We start from the raw sequence: 17,247 nt of genomic DNA on the forward strand, positions 1-17,247 counted from the left end.
CATGGGTGGGGCTTTTCAGAGGTGTCTGGATCTAGGGTGTGTGATACCGGGATTGATTCGGGGTGCAACGCTACGATGAAGGGTGCTAGGATGAAGAGTGTGAGTGTTACACACAATGCAGGTAGGCTGCATAACATACAAGAAACAGAAAGAAGCTTGTCCCTCGTACCTTGCTGGTTGCTGCTTCATTGCTGGCAATCTTCACTTGCCCTGTTTTGCTATGGATTGTTTCTTCTCTGGGATGTCCTCTTGCCATGCCAGCCTGCAATGGAGCCAGTCAGCTATGGACTGAAACCTCTACTAACTGTAAACTGAATAAACCTTTCCTCCCTTAACTTTGGGTATTGCATATTTTGTCTCAACAAAGAGAAAAATAACTAAGACACTCTCTCTCTCTCTCTCTCTCTCTCTCTCTCTCTCTCTCTCTCTCTCTCTCTTTTTCCCCTTGAATGGAGGCTTATAAAGTCGAATCTGAGGTATCTGGCAAATATCTGATACCTCAAATATCCTCAAATTTAGTAAGCCTCAGAATCCTTGGGATTGGTTCATCAGATTTAGCAAATAAAAATACAAGACACTTAAATTTAAATTTCAGATAAAATGAAAAAATTTTAGCATAAATATGCTATACATATTGCATGGAACAAACCAAAATTGTTTGTTATTTATCTGAAATTCAAATTATTCTAGATGTCCTCTATTTTATCTGGCAACCTTACCTAGGGAGCTTGTTAACATTCATATTTACAAGTTCCATATTCTAATTCTGTCCCTAGGTCTGAAATGGGACCATGTAATCAACATATAGAGAGATGCTAGTTAAGCTTTTATAATGCTGACTTGAAAATGAAAGACAGTGTGTGGGAGAGGAGGGAGGCATGCATAGTGGTGGTGAGCTTAAGGGTGCTAGAGATCTGGTCTTCATTAACAGCAGAGATAACTCTAAGGGGTAAGACTTTTGTGTGTTATAAGAAAAGATATTTATTGAATCCCACTTTTGTGTCATTCAGTCCTTTCAACAACTATATTTCATTAGATAAGCAAATATAAGCTCTGGATTGAACAACTTGCCCAGTGATTAGAGGAATTAGGTTTTGATCCAAGACCAATTGTTTCCATAACCCATCTTCTCAATCAATCCCATGCAACAATCGTGGATTTGAGGAGTTTTTGCCAATTCAAATGCTCCTTCTTTTTACAACCTTTTTTCAAAGTGCTAAACTAAAATATAATCAGGTATCCGATATATACCCTCTGGAAAAATGTTACACGATAAACAAAGAGTCTAAGGGTTTATGAAAAGTCTAAAGATCTGAGAGTCTGAAAATTGAATAACCTAACAGATGAGGTATTATTTAAGGAAATACTTTTTGTCCAGATGGCTCCACCTGCCACAGATAAACCCATGATCCCAAAGGGGATTATGTCAAGCAATATTCTCTTTCAGAGAATAGACCATAATCTTCTCACTAGGTGACCTATGATGGCTGATCAGGCTCTGGAGAAGCTCAGTGAGACCACTAAATACAGGGAACAGCTGATGGAGGAAATGGAGCTTATAAAACTAGAAAGGAGCTAGCTGTAAACAACCATGGCTAATGAGATTTTCTAGTATTTGTAGAGCTGATAGGAAAAAAAAGGATAAGTGAACAGGGACCGCAAGTTGGATATTAGTTTATAAGGATTTTAACTCAATAAATACGTGGTAGAGTGGGTTGGCCTCAAAATATCCTGTGCATTTTCCTGGGTCGTCTTGCTTTCTGCCTTGTGTGTCCCTGTGGGAGGATTCCAGGTGCCTTGTGGTGGCCAGTGAAAGGTGGAAACTCAAATGGCCAGCATGTGATGCCCTAAGATCTCATTCTCTCTGCACTGAGAGGGGCTTTCTAGTAAGGATCTCAAAGAGAAGTCAATGTGGAGCAGAGCCAAGCTGATCTTTGACAAGCACATAATGTAAACAGGAAGTGAACCTCTGTCATTCTAAATTAGTGACATTTTATTATCATTTGTTATTACAGAATCCCTTAGCTATCTTGCTGTTACATAAGAAAGTGCTCTATAAATGTTAGAATTGTCCAGAGACAGAGGAGTACCTGCAGGAGCAGCGAGTTCCTTATACTGGGAGAACTCAAACATCACTCCAAGACTGCTTTGGATCATGCTTTTAAAAAGTGTGGAGGAGCGGAAGATTGAAATCTTGGCTGAGCAGTTGGACTCAAATCTTCTTTTTACATCTGAGGTTGTGTGTTATAATAATAGGAGGCAAAAGGAGGTACAAAATGAACAAAGCCAAGTTTGCTCAACCATACTTTAAACTCACTAGAAGAGGGGGGACCGAGTGACATTTGGGTAGATGAATATCAGTTTGTGGTTACTGAAACTTGGAGTATTAACTTATACTTGTTTGAAAACAAGCTTCTGGAATGTAACTAAAAGGAGAGTTAAATATTTATGGAGTTTGAGATTAATCGCCAAAGATCTTCAGGAAAGGAGGAGAAGAGCTAGGGAAAGTGCAATTCAGACTCCGTCATGCATCACTATCATTCCCCAGGACACTGCTAACTCGGGTGAGCACTGCCAGACTGCACTCTTGGCAAGAGATCAGAAATGACAGAGTAGGACACTACCACGTTATCAGATCCACGGTGCCCAGTGTTCACCGCCTCATTTTCTCTCCCCTGTATTGTTTATTTCTTTCATAAGCTTGAGCTTTTCCCATTCCCTTTTTTCTACCCTTTTGTCTACACCCACTCTTAACTTCATCTCTCTTCAAAACCTGATCTTGGTAGGAGGCATAGCTCAGTGCTAGATTGTGAGACTGTGTTCTTAACATGTGTGAAGCCCTGCATTTAATCCCCAGGACACCCCAAAATCTGATCTCTCATCATTCTATCATGTCAGTAACCTGATTTTTTTTCCAGTCATTAGTGACAAGGCTAGAAATAAAAATTAAAGAAAAATTATAAAATGAGGGACTACTTTTTCCTCATAAATAAATTAATCAGCAATGTAGCAGTGTGTATATTATATGCAAGCTCGGCTCTGGGGAAAACTGAGAGCTAGCTTTGTCTCCAATGCTGAAGATCAACTGAGTGACCTTGAACAAACTACTTACACTTTTAGTGTTCTCAGTTTCCAAATTCTTACAAAGAGGCCAGTAACTAATTAGCAGAGTTATAGTGAAGATTAAATGAGGTGAAATGATAGGAAGAAAAAGGGCTAAAGGAGTTGGGGAAGTGGGACGGGTTGGGGAAAAGAGAGAAGGGAAAAGAAAAAAATACGAGAAAAGGAAAAAATGAAAACAAAGTCTTTCTAAATAGGGAAGGGTGGAGGGGGTGAAGGGAGGGCAGGGGAATGGGGAAAAAATAAGAACCAAGGTACATCGTGTAAAGGTTCAAGATCCCAATGATGAATATAACTGTACTGTATACCTAAAAAGAACCAATAAACTCAATTAAAAAAATAAGGTAAAATGTGTCTTTTATTGTTATACATAGGAGACACCAGGTAAAATAGATTGCATCACAATTTAGTTCAGCGCACATCTGTATTTACAATTTCTTCATCTCAAGTTAAAATGTGTTTAATATTGGGACCATTGTCTGTTGGTATTTTTTAGCATCTGCAGTATCACTGGGCATCGAAAGGAATAAATTCTTTAAGACACAGGACAGGCCTTTACTCTTGGTATATTTGATACTATTTTATCATACTCTACATATTATGGGCTGAATGTGCCCCTCTCAAACTCATGTGTTGAAGTCCTAATTAGGCTCCTAATTGAAGATATGGAGCTGCTGGGAGATGATTAGGTGCAGATTACGAGACCAGGGTGGGACTCCCTTAGGGGATGACTGTCCTATGAGAAGAGAGATTAGATTGTGCTCTCTCCAATGTATGAATATGCAGCAAGAAGGTTGCTGCCAGACAGTAAGAGGGCTCTCACCTGAGACTGGACATGCTGACAAATCCACCTTGGAACTCCCCACCCACAGAAATGTGAGGAAATGATTTCTGTTGTCCAAGCCACCCAGCCAATAATACGTTGTTTTAGCACCCTGATCTAAGAATAGGTATACAGTATTAGTAGTCACCACCTAGTTTTGTATGATATCTCTCATACTAGTTCAACAGAGTGAACTGGGGATACTGCATAGGTATGTAGGATTTGTATTTTTGTTATGACCTAACTCCGTAAGGAAAAGACTCAATCCCCAGATTTTAAAAGTTTACATTTTAAACAAAGTAGGCAGATTTAGACAGATCTGCCCTCTACCAAAGTTCCACTCCTCTATCTTTGCTGACAGAATTTAAGAATTTATTTGAATTGTCAGTATACTCATCCCTAGCTAATGTCAAACAATGGTCTAAGACAATAATCATGGCAACCTTTTTTCTTGCTTTAGGAGTCTTCTCTGAAGGCTGTGGTGGCCTTGAGATGTCCATAAGAAGTTCTTGAAGGAGCTCCTGGGAAAGCTTTTACGTTTCTGACCATCAGTACTAAAAGTCCCTCCCTCCATCCTCTTAACCTGAGTGTGCAAATATTGTTGGCTGTATTTTATGATTCTGATATGACAAATGGGGTAGGAAAACCGACATACTAAATATATATATAAAAGAAAACTTACTAATTATATTACTGAACAATTGAACCAAAGGCAACAATCAGCTATGTCTAGACTTGTTACAACAGAAAATGAAACTCTAAATCACTACTATCCTCTCTCTTAATTTTCCTTCCTGGTAAATGTTAGTCAAATACTTTCTTTTTTTTTGGTTCCAGGATCGAATTCGGGATCTTGTGCTTGCAAGGCAGGCGGTGGAACCACTGAGCTGAATCCCCACCCCCTACTTTTTTAACATACACCAAATAAAAGGATAATGTACAGCAGAGTTGCTGCTCTGGTAAAATTTCAGGACAAGTAAACAGGAACTGAAATATCATTGACACAGAAATGTTGGAAAAGGGAAAGTTTCTATGAGAAGTTCTCTCCGAAGAATACAATGATTTTGGGAAATAAAATCCTTACATTGGTAAGAAATGACAAACAAAAACAAGTGACCATAGTATCTTCTAGGAAAACATTTTGACAGTTATTATTTAGAATATTCTTAAAGTAGATACGTTAGGGAACATAAAACTATTTTAATTTTGGAAGAAGGAAAATAGAATTTTATAATACATTTAAAAATATAAACAGAATACTGGTGTGTATACAGCTATCTGACGATGAAAGAGTAATTTGGGGAAAATATTTTGCAGTAAATATTGGTTTATGTGATGTCAGCAATCGACACAGTTTTACCAGCTGTCTATACATTTGTCAATATCATGTGTAGAGATGCTAAAAATATGGAAAACATTGGTATATTCCATTTAAATTTTTAAAAAATTTGGCTTCAGTCTGATTTCTTTTTTCTAACTAATCACTTTCCTTTCCCTATTTGAGCTTCTGTCCCCTGCTAATTTGAGTTTGGAATATTGAGTTTGGAATAACTTGGAGACTGCAAATTTCTACTGACACATCATTTAATCTCAAGTCTCAGAATTAATTTAACAATTTTATTTTTTAGTTTTCTTGTTTTTGAGACAGGGCCTCACTATGTAGTTCAGAGTGGTTTTGAATTCCAGACTGGCCTCAAACTCATCACAACCCTCCTGCCTCAGTCTCACAAGTGCTGGGCTTACAGGCACACACCGCCATACCTGACTTCTTCTTTAGTTTTTATGAATCTTTGAGTTTTACATCAAGGTATAAAAAATCTTTAATACCAGCATGTTTTATCCACATTTTTTATGGAGATGTTTGATTGTAGCTAGATATCACATATACTTTTCTTTCTGACCTCTTTTAAACTGGCCTTCCTATATTCATAATAGAACTTATTTTGTCATTACAGGCTTTTCTCATTCAAATGCCATTTTGTGATTTGTTATAGGCAAAGGGATCAGAGCCAATTCTTTGAAGAGGCACATCTATTTAGTCACAGTAGCAGTTTGAATTATGATACTAATTAATGTGTAAATGTATTTGTCTTTCTGAAATTTGCCACATGGAGTTCTGACACAGAATGATAGGCCTTAAATGTAAAAGAGTAATTTTATTTTGTTCAGTTCATTTAATTTTTGGTGCTGAAGTTTGAACCACGGCCTTGTGCATGCTAAGCACATGCTCTACTACTGAGCTCCACCCTCATACCCTGAGTAGCAATTTTAATAGTGAGTGAGATAAATCTTTTAAACCATCTTTATTAGAAACCAGTGTCAAGAAAATCTCCTGTTTATATGTGAACATAATGAAGTTCAGATTTATTACGCATGTTCTTTTTTTCTAAAAAATAAAGATTATCATATAATAGTATTTTAAAGTAGGTTTAAATGGCAATGGAATCTAAAATTACTTTTTTAAAAAATGTAATACAGGAAACATAAACCAAAGCACCAAATTTTTTTCCTACTCAGAGGTTTTGCTCTTGCCTCATACTCAGCAATCACTTTCTCAGTCATAGCACAAATTAGTTCTTTCTCCCCTTTCAGCCTGTAAGAGCGCTGAGGGGAAGAGACTGACCTGGAACACTCGATCTGTGCAGCCTCTATCCCATGCTGTGTCACACTGACACCCGTGAGTATTTGTTAAAAGAACGACATCACTCCCTCTGTCTGACCACTTGGCCCCCTCCCCTCACTCCAGCACCCAGCTGTTCACACAAATCCTGTGCCAGCCCCTAAGAAAACAAAGCAGGCCTTGCCTAAGTTTGTGGGTACGAGGCATACCTCCTACAAAATCCCGACTTTCCAATTCACCCTTCCCTGAAGATTCATACCAAGAGGTGCCACTGCCTGCCTTGGAAAGCACAAGGTCCTGAGTTCAATCCCGAGTAACAACAACAACAACAACAACAAAAAGATTCATATCAAATTCTTTACAAAGACTATTTTTTATTCCTCTACTCTATAGGATTGCTTTCCTTTGTACAGATTCAGTATGTCACTGATGGCCCTTACTGCACTGTTTTTGTGTACATGTCTCATTCCTCAATCTATATGATAAGCTGCTTGGATAATGGGATAGTGAAGGAGTCCTGGTATTACGTCCCAGGACACAGCACACAGTAGGCATTTCATTCAGATTCAGGAGTGTATATACCTGATCTTTCCTGTTCATCGATGTAAGAAGGAAGCTACTAACGGAAGACACATTAGAGTTGCACACATTAGTGTGGTGAAGGGCACAATCTTCTACATCAGTCTGTTGCATAATTGTGTTGTACCCTAGAAAAACTAACAAAATCTTCCTCATCTCTAGTTAGATAATAATATTACCTACCTCAAAGGGCTTTATTTGCAAATTAAATGAGATAATCCTTAGTGCTCATGAAAAGCATTCATTAATAGTCACTCACTGTCAATATTATTTGAATGTAAGATGCTGGAATTTTTAATGGTTGGTATTCTTTTTTGGCAATATTGCATTATACATTAGGAAGCATCTCTCCAATAGTAAAGTAATAACAATTACCATGTCATCGCAGGCTCAATATATTTTGCTTGGAAAACCCAAAAATTTTTTCTAAGATCCTTCACTTAATTTACAATACAGATCTGTGATATGTTTCTTGCCATACTATTTAAAAATCCAATAAATTCCTGCTTGGGATAATAGCAATGATTGCTATGAAGTGCTATAAGCATTTAGGTTTCTTATTTAGTATTTGTAAGGCATATTAGTGATTGCACTACCTCACTGAGATGAACATATCATGAAATACCTAAGCCACTGTCTAGTAATTGTAATACAGGATTTTGCAGCTCTCTGGCCCTAGTACACGAGATTATCAGAGGCACACACATTTGTTAGAACACAAGAGGTGGGAGGGTACTCCTAAATCAGTTTTTAAGATAATACTACCATTTGCTTGATTCTAATTTAAATAACTTGAAGTTCTTATAACATTGGGAAGCTTTGAAAAATAGTGCGTTTACCCAAAAGGAGTATAACAGAAACATTTGTGTGTGTTTTGCAAAATGGCCCTCTTAAAGAACAACATGCTCTTTGGGGCTGGCACTGAATAAGGAAATTTTACTAGTAAGAATAAGAATCATGTGCTTATGGTAGTATTGTACCCACAGGATCTTAGTTAAGCAAAGTCTAAATCTTTAGAGTATTTAGAAAAGTACTCAGTTGGGTAGTTAAGGAGTCCAACTTTAAGTGTGTAATTGTAACAACAAAAAAAAGAAGTATCAGAAATGTTATGGAGGAGATTAAAAAAGCATATTAAACTCTTTTCCAGTGTTCCCATTTTGATGATCTTTAAGAGTTATAGCTGAAGAAGTACAGCCCATCCTTGACATTGGTTTCTTGCATAACAAATTATTTTAAATGTCACCAATCAGACTTTGGAGTCCTTTGAAGACCAAAGACAAGATTGAAAATGGAGCGAATGCCTGTTTCAGTTCCTGAAATGAAGACATTAGCAGTGTAATAGAAGGCAAGTGAAAGATAAATACATTTGTTTTTCCATCTGTTAAGACACAGCTAAAACATTCTTCCCATTTTTTCCTTAATATTTTGTTTCCTGGCAACAAATGACAAAAATTCTCAATCAACCACAAGTTTCACTTTCTTTGAAAAAGCAGCATTAATACTGTTATTTAGATTTTTAGTATATGAAATCCTTTTCAGAAAAGAATCTCTGTCACTCCTTCTCTGTCTTATTCTTTCGTATTTTCTACATATGAGAGAAAGGTTGATGTATACATGCATATATTATTAATAAAGACATTTGCCATTAATATCACAAAGATGTGTTATATAACCACTCTGGAAAACAATGGGATATTATCTGATAAATTTCCTATAATTCAGCAATTTCACTCCTAGGTATTTATCCAAGAGAATCTTTTTTTTTTAATGCTCAGAAGGCAAACATGAGAATGTTCTTAATAGCAACTATTGTAATCTCTTTCTCTTACACACAAGAACCTAGAATATTTTAAACTCTGTTTAAGAGAAGAATGGATAAGTGCTATATAGTATGAGAATTAAATAATTAGAGCAATAACGTGCATTAATCTTATGTACATAATTTTGAGAATGAACATGAAGTAGCATATTCCACATATATTTCCTAATATGTAAAATTGAAAAATATGCAAAGTTGTATCAGTATTTTTTATGTATGCAAATGTATGTGGCAAAATTCTAAAGACAAGGGAATAATCAACACAAAATTTAGAATTTGGTGTGTACAGGACTTGAGAATACCTCACAGTTGTTACCAAACAATATTCTTTTTTGGTACCAGGAATCAAATCCAGGGCCTCACACTTTCCAGGCAGGTACTGTACCACTGAGCGGCATTTCCAGCCTTTAGTATTCTTCAAGTAGGTTACAGGTTCATAGCTTCTCATTGCATTATGGTTCTTTGTTATGTTGTATGCATTTAATAGATGTTCACTTGGCAAAACAATTAGAGACATACTCTGGTTTCTTTTCAGATCATATAAATCTTTTGCCTTTTACAATTAAAACAGAGCACTGAACAGTCTTTGTCACTTTGATAACTAAACAAAGTATCTTAAAAGTAATACCTTTTTAGTAACCAAGGGATGCATTTCCAGATTATTATGAGATAATGGTAGTGTTTAATTGCTATTTTAAAAAAACAATTAGTACATGTTTGAAGTACAGAATGACTACATTCCTTGCGGGGAGAGTTGGTACATTTACATAACACATCTTAATTTTTTTACTTCCTCTCCCTCATAACTGCTACTGACAACAAAAAAAAAAAGCAAAATGGTAAAACTAATAAGTCTAGTTTCTTGTGATCTGTGATGCTAAGAAGTGAAAACCATAAAAACAAAATTGAGAATGCCCAATGTCTTTGGTTTTCTATAATCTTCAGATAAATTATAAATAAAAGTATATTAAAATCTCAGAAAAATATTGCAAAATATATTTATAAATGAGAATTCATTCCCTAATTTGGTCTACTTTGTCATAGGATAATTTTTATACCATATATTTCAAGAATTATTCCTTAAATGCAAGCCATCCTTTAAAAATCCATATATCTACTGTTTTTGTGTATGCTCCAATACAATTAAATGTTACAAACTCAGAATTTCATTTTTATATTCATACATTTTATTGCATCTTCTCAGGTCATATTTTTGCTTCTAGAAAAATAATTAGGAATAACTGACCCAGAAGTCTTTCACTCTCAATTTAAATTTATGTATTATTTTAGAAAGACCCTTATTTTAACGTCACAATAGCAATTTGAAGGTACTGTATTTGTTTTTCTAGTTATAAAAATTGATAACATTAGATCATCAAATATTATTAAGTACTACTTTGGAGCATTTTCATTTATGTTTTAAAGTATCACATACTGAATTATTATCAATTATACCAAAATTACAACAATCCAGGTTTTTAGAATTCTAATTATACATAAATTACATTTACAATGTATTTATTTATTCACTCATTGATTTTTTGAGTCAAGGTCTCAATGTAGTTCAGACTGGCCTTAAACTCACTATGTAGCCCAGGCTGGTCTCAAACTTGCAGCAATCCTCCTGCCTCAGCTTCCCAAGTGCTGGGATTACTGGTATGCAACAGCATACTCAGCTTATATTATTTGTGTATGTCACAAATAAAACACATTTGTGTGTGTTTTTGAGCAAGTATGTGGACACAAGCTGGGGTTCAAGCCTGGGGCCTTCTAAATGCTAGGCAAGTGTTCTACCATTGAGCTATATGACCAGCTCTTAAGTTATACTTAAAGCACCCAAATGAATAAACATGTTTTTATGAGTAGATGGGGCATTATATTGAAGTTTTGTACTTCTTTTTAATCTCCCTGAATTATCTAGACATTCTTGTTTTCTTCACTGTTTTTATGACAGAAATCACGATATTTGCCTTTTGGTATGACATTCTGTTTATCGTCTTATACTTAAAAGGAATTGTTATATGAAATAAATTCAGAATTTTGGTTTAATACGTTTGAGGACATCACAGAAGTTCTATGAGAAGACAAAACCTTATACTGCTTAACTGTTCCATATGTGATCACAATATGAACGAAGCAGTAGCTGGGGAAGCAGAAATTGTCAATGAATGCCCACGAACAAATTAAAGATGCCAAATCATCTACCCTTGGATCCTAGGCAAAATTATTTTGCAACTTCTTTCTTACAGTCCACAGAGCCTGGGTTTTAGTTCTCATAGACTTACTTTCACCTTCCAGCTCTGTAGGCTGTGGCTCTCTGAACCAGTCACTGTCTCTGTACCTCTAAAATTACAGAGGTGTTTGGAAACTGAATGAGACAATGCAGGACACATTCTCACACAGACTTAGTACTCAGGAAATATTTCTGCTGTTTCCACACCCTAGCTCGAAGTAGAACGCAAAATTTTCTCAGAATCTGAAGCCATAGTGCAGTATTACAAGCCACTTCCTTATCGCATAGAGCGCTTACTAGTGTTTTTCGAGAAACAAACCACAGACCTTAGGACCATTGCCCTATTATCTCCTCCAACTCACTTCACAGATGTTTTCCTGCTTACGGATCTCGTATCTTCAGAGTGTGATGAGAAAGAGAAGTAGTTGCCTCAGAGAACAGAAACAGTGGAAGGAAAGGATATGTAACAAAAATGCGCAGTCACCACCACCATCACCATCATCAGCACCACCACCATCACCATTACCACCAGCCTCATCATTATCAACCATCATCATCATCCTCACCCTCATCACCATCACCAGCATCGTCATCACCATCCAACAGAACCTGCACTGGGTGTGAGTAGTGAATAAAATGCTTTCTAAATGAAATGATTTTGCCACCATGCAGTTCTGCGAGACCAGAAGATAACCCAGTGTCGAGACTGAATATTCAACGCATTTCTTTTACATTGATGTTGCATCTATCCCCGTGGAAGGCCATAAAGTCGGTGTTACTTTCTGAAGATTCTTAATGCAACATTATTTTTCTATGTCTATGACTAAGGTAATTTTTCTCTGAGATCTCTGTTACATCTCTGGCAATATGTAGACCTTAGTAAAACCAGGGATTTACCCTGTTTCATTAAGGAGGCAGCTGCATTCTGTAAGTCCTTCCCAGAGCAAGGTGTGCAATGAGCAGAGTGGAGGGTGCTTGTACAAGACAATAGGCATTAGGCATCACAGGCATCCAGGGTGTCATATGCTCTACTACATCCCAAACCCAAGGTACTTTTTGATCATGATCTGTGTGGCTTGTTTTTTGTTTTTGTTAGCAAACAGGACTGAAGTTTTACCACTTCTCTCTGATTCATCTAAAATGAAGATTTTTTTTCCCCTTTAAAGGGCCATGTAGTGAATATCTTACACTTTGTAGATTCTGCTGTTTCTGACACAACTACTTGACACTGCCAGTGTAGTTTCAAAGCAGCCCCAGACAGGAATGGGCATGGCTCAAAAGACAAAGTAGGGAGAGAGATCTTTCTCCAATGGGAGAGGATCAAGAGAAGGAGGGAAAGGGAGAAAAGGGAGGGAAAGAGGATGAAAAAAAAATGAAGATGCATTACATACATGTACCAACTCCACATACAGAGTGTAAACATTATGCACTGCAAACATGTGCTCATAAACATAAATACAAACTTGGCAAAAACATGTAGATCTAAACCATTTCACCTGACTTAGAGTACATTTTGGGGGGCACATGCGGATTTCTGGGCTATCCAAGGCCTGACTCAAGATCCCACATAAAAATGTTTTCTGTTCCTAATAAATATTGAGCAAGGAGTAATACTGCAGTCTCATTGCTTTGTAGTGGAGTCTGGGAGACCAGAACTCTTTGGAATCCTAGAGACCCTTCACCGTCCTGCTTCCAAGGGTCAGAGCTGCATTCCTGCACGTCCTGTTTTCTATGAATAGCGCCGCAGGTAATTGCACAATATGAGCTCTAAAAAGGTGAGGTCCAGACTTACTGTCAATGCCTGCCCTGCTCTAGCCTTTACAGTCTCTTCTCCATTCTGCACAAGTCTTAATGAAATTTGGATTGGCAACAGAAAACTGGCTCACACTGAAAACATTCTTTCAAATAGACAGTCTACAGCCTACATTTGTGCAGATGTGTGGCTCAGTGGTAAAGGTCTTGCCTAGCACCGGTTAGGTCTTGTTTTTGGATCCCCAGAAATCACTCCACTCCAGACTTGTTTGGAAAGGATCTGACAGAATTACCTCACCTTAGTATGAGCAATTTTTGAGTATTTCAAAAACTAGTTTAATTTGTCTTTTTAATCTTTCTATAATGAGCATGAATTGATTCACAATGAAAATATTTTTATAGGAAAAGATAAATCGATTTAGAAAAAGTGTGAGTCAAGGATATGTTGAGTACTTCTCAGAGGTCAAGATCATGCAAGACCATTATCATATTTTCCCATGAAATATCTTTGGGTGCCAGTCAGAAATTAGAGTGAGCTATATCTAATATCAGTCTAACTCAGCACGGCCAGCACGGTGTTTCTTTTTGCTTTTATACTAATGCTTAAAAGCTTGAAACTCTGCACTCTGGTCAATACATTTCATCAATTATTTATTGAGCACCTACTATGTGCCAACTATTATGAATACAAGACTAACAAGACATAGTTCATTTGCAGTTTAAATCAATATTTGCCCTCCAAGAAATGTATACCTATTTGAAAATCTCTGATGGTTATTTTGATACTATTATTCAAGGCAAAAAATGACATACAATTTTCAAAAAATTCAAACTTGAAAAATCTGTATTTTCATTGCATTAACAATGCAGGATTATGCTGAATCATTTCTACAAAAAATTAAAACACATTTGTGGCTCTTTACTAAGGCATCGCTACTATCCTACTTCTTAGTCAATAGCATTTCAATTCTTTCCCTTGTTTTTGAAGAAATTATTTCAATCTGTTAGGTCGTTGAGCCAAAACTCTGTTTGACTTTGAGATCCTGACTAGGTTCTCAAGAGACAAAACTGTTTTTAAAATTTAAATCAGGGCATATGTTTCAAACTAAAGTTGCTAAGTCCTATGTAACAAACAATTACACAATTAACAAATTAAAAATATTTAAATTTGGCAGGGTGTGGTGGCTCACGCCTGTAATCCCTGCACTTGGGAGGCTGAGGCAGGAGGATTGCTGACCAGCCTGGGCTACATAGTGAGTTCTGGGTCAGTCTCAACTACATAGTGAGAACCTGCCTCAAAAACAAAACAAAAATAACTTTAAATTTGGACTTAGTGAATCTGCACAATCTTACTCATTACATTATATACTACTAATATTATATACTGCTAAGATTTTATTTCACTATTTTTTTTGGTACAGGAGATTGAACTCAGGTCCTTGCACTTGCAAGGCAGGCCACTGAACCACTGAGCTAAATCCCCAGCCCCTATTGCACTAATTTTAATTTTAAAATTTTTGTTCATTAATTATCATTGCTACATTCTGGAGCTTTTTGTTTTTTTATTTGTATGTTTGTTTGTTTTTTCAAATGATGATTCCTTTGGCTTGGAATTGACATTAACTAGAATATCAGGAACTTGGAGATATCTTGAACATAATACTAGTTCTCCTGGAAAGACAAATTTAAGCCCAGAAGTAAAGTAACTTGTAGCAGTGTAAGTTGTTTTTCACACTCCCTTTTGAAACAGAGGTAAGTGAAAACTAGTATCTATTAGTACATTGTCCTACAGATTCTCAATCTTGCCCCTGATTATTTGCCCATACTGTTGTGTACAGCCATTCTTTAGACCTCTACTGTGCTCACAATACTGTACATATTTGTTTCCTCATGGTTTTTGATGGATTAGTTTACTCAGTTTATGTATATTTATTAAGCACCTACTCAGTACCAGGTACTGGTCTTGATACTAATTTAAATGTTAGCAAATAATTAAACACTAGGTATTGTTTCAAATCCATACTGAGAATTCTGTGGCTAGTTGTGTGTGTACATACTTGTATAAATGGGGAAGAGAGAGGGTGAGATAGTTGTCTCTCTTCTTCCCCAAGGAAAATCTACCCAATATTCTAATTTAACTGCCATTATATGCTAAACATGTACTACTAAAATAAACTTTTTTTCTGAGAAGCATGTATATGATAAAGTTCTGGATTTTATTTGAGGATAAAATGCTAATTTTCCTTTCATAAATCCTTCATTTCATACTTTTCAATAGGAGGATACTTTCAAAACCTCTACATCTGATTAGATTTGGGACACTAAACAATAATACATTTATTAGGCTTGCAGCATTTGAAATTTTATTGTGAAGTAGAAAAAAAACTTTCATTAATTTTAAGGCTTTGCTTTCAGAATGCTATAATAGTACAAATAATGTATGAAATTTTATAAGCAATGCCAGATTCAGAAATGTTTCTTTCCCTGGTTAAATTATCTCTTCCCATTGTGAAACTAACAGCCAGTTTTTAGCAACTCTTGACCATTTTTACATATTTTTTTCTTTTCACTCCTCAGGCAGGAGCTTAGTCTTTTGTTTGCTTGGGCTCTTTTTTTGTGGGTCTGCCCTGGCTTCTCTTTTCTGTTGTTATTTGATGTTTCTAGTCTTGAGGCCCCTGCCTCTTGGCTTTTGGTTTCCAGATTACTCTTCTATATCCATCTGTTCTATCCTGATTGTCAGTGGAGACTGTTGCCCTTTGCCTGTTGAAACATCAAATATCTGACAGTCTTTGGCTCCTGTTTCATCCAGGGATGGGTGGTGCATCCAAGAAGTCCAAGATATAGACTTCTTGGTCAAACATTTAGGATTTCTCTGAAATTCCTCTTTTTTTTTTTTTTAGTACTGGGGAGTGAACTCAGGACCTTGAGCTTGTGACACAGGCATCAGAACCACTGAGCTAAATCCCCAGCCCTCAAATATTAGCATTAAAGGCAAACAGCAAAGAATGTTGCAGCACTGAAAATAAAGAGGAGGCGTAATTTAATGTTTTCAGTTCTGAACTGAAGGACAACCACTACAGACTTTGCATGGCAACATGTATAATTATCTCCTGAATGTTTTGGTGGGTGGGGTGGATGGAGGAGCAGCTTAAAAATTGGCTTTAGGTACTGGCATTAAAATGTCACCAGTGCACAAAAGTCTCTTGATGCTTACAAAATAACCTTATTGCACAGAACTTTACCTAAGTAAAGTCTTAAATGTAATTCATAGATATAGTATAAAATACGTAGCACTGTGGATGCTAAAACAGATGTCATTGAGTAGCCAAGTAAGGCTATGCTTGTTGATATTGTACAAATCAGTATTTTAAACTTACTTTTAAATCACACATAACATGAATAAATCAGTAAATAAGCAGCCTTTGAGTATGTGTCAAAAAAGTAGGAGGAAGACCACAGCCAATCTTTAATGAAAAATCTGTCACCAGGAAATTACACGTTACCCAAAGAATCTTTAGCTATTTTTCCATTTATATCCCTTCAACTCAAAAAGTTTTAAGATAAAGGCAAATAAATGAGTTCCTAGTGTTGTTCAAAGTCCTGACTTGGGATAGTCAAGGACACAGCAAGAGACGGAAGGCTGGAATGGAAAGTTGTAAACTATTTTAAAAGGGAAAGTTCGATTTAAAAAAAAAAAACTGCCGAAAAACAAGGGTAAAATCTAAAATCTTCCTAGAATCCTTTTTCTCACCTTGCAGAATAGATGTTGAGCTTTTCAACAAACCCAGAGTAAAAGTTAAGCGCTCTCCAGGAAGCCACAATCTCTTTCCAAACAAGGCCAGGGGAGTGCTGACTATTGTCCCCGAGTTCAATCTCCTCTGGGAATCGGTAGCAACTAGGGAGGGGAGGTGCACCCCAAGTTGATCACACTTTGCCAAATACCAGAGGCTCCTCCTTGGGAGACAGGCGCTCCTTTAAGCGCCCCTGCCTGAGCTGCGCGCCCAGAAACGGAAACCACCAGCCGCCTTGAAGTGAGTCAAGTGATGAAATCAGGACTACACGGGGAGGAAGCTCACCAACCTTACTGGTGACAGAAGCTGCTGAAACCTGCCCGTGGAAACCACACCAGCCTGTAGTCACTGCCTTCGAGAAGTGTGGTCTTGGCACCACACTCCTACCTTTGGCTAAGTGCACGTGGGACTCTAGACCTGGTTCCCCAAGCGCCCAGGCTGTGTTCCGGCGGCGACAAGGTGACCACTGCCCTGGGCAGGGCAGCCGTCCTCGAGCGTGGAGCAGCCGGT

The 17,247-nt window shown here is 37.0% G+C and overlaps 1 long non-coding RNA gene across 3 annotated transcripts in view; it reads right to left on the reverse strand.

Moving 5' to 3' along the window:
* LOC104850105 overlaps positions 1–17,095 on the reverse strand; it is a 50,410-nt gene extending 33,315 nt beyond the window's left edge. For all 3 annotated transcript variants that reach the window (XR_776886.2, XR_776887.2, XR_776888.2), the window contains exon 1: positions 17,027–17,095. This is a non-coding gene — a long non-coding RNA (uncharacterized LOC104850105). The remainder of the gene's footprint in view (positions 1–17,026) is intronic.
* Between the last annotated feature and the right edge of the window lie 152 nt (positions 17,096–17,247).

This window comes from Fukomys damarensis, unplaced genomic scaffold (genome assembly GCF_012274545.1).
Source record: "Fukomys damarensis isolate Sample0158 unplaced genomic scaffold, DMR_v1.0_HiC HiC_scaffold_26, whole genome shotgun sequence".
NCBI classification, from domain to species: Eukaryota; Metazoa; Chordata; class Mammalia; order Rodentia; family Bathyergidae; genus Fukomys; species Fukomys damarensis.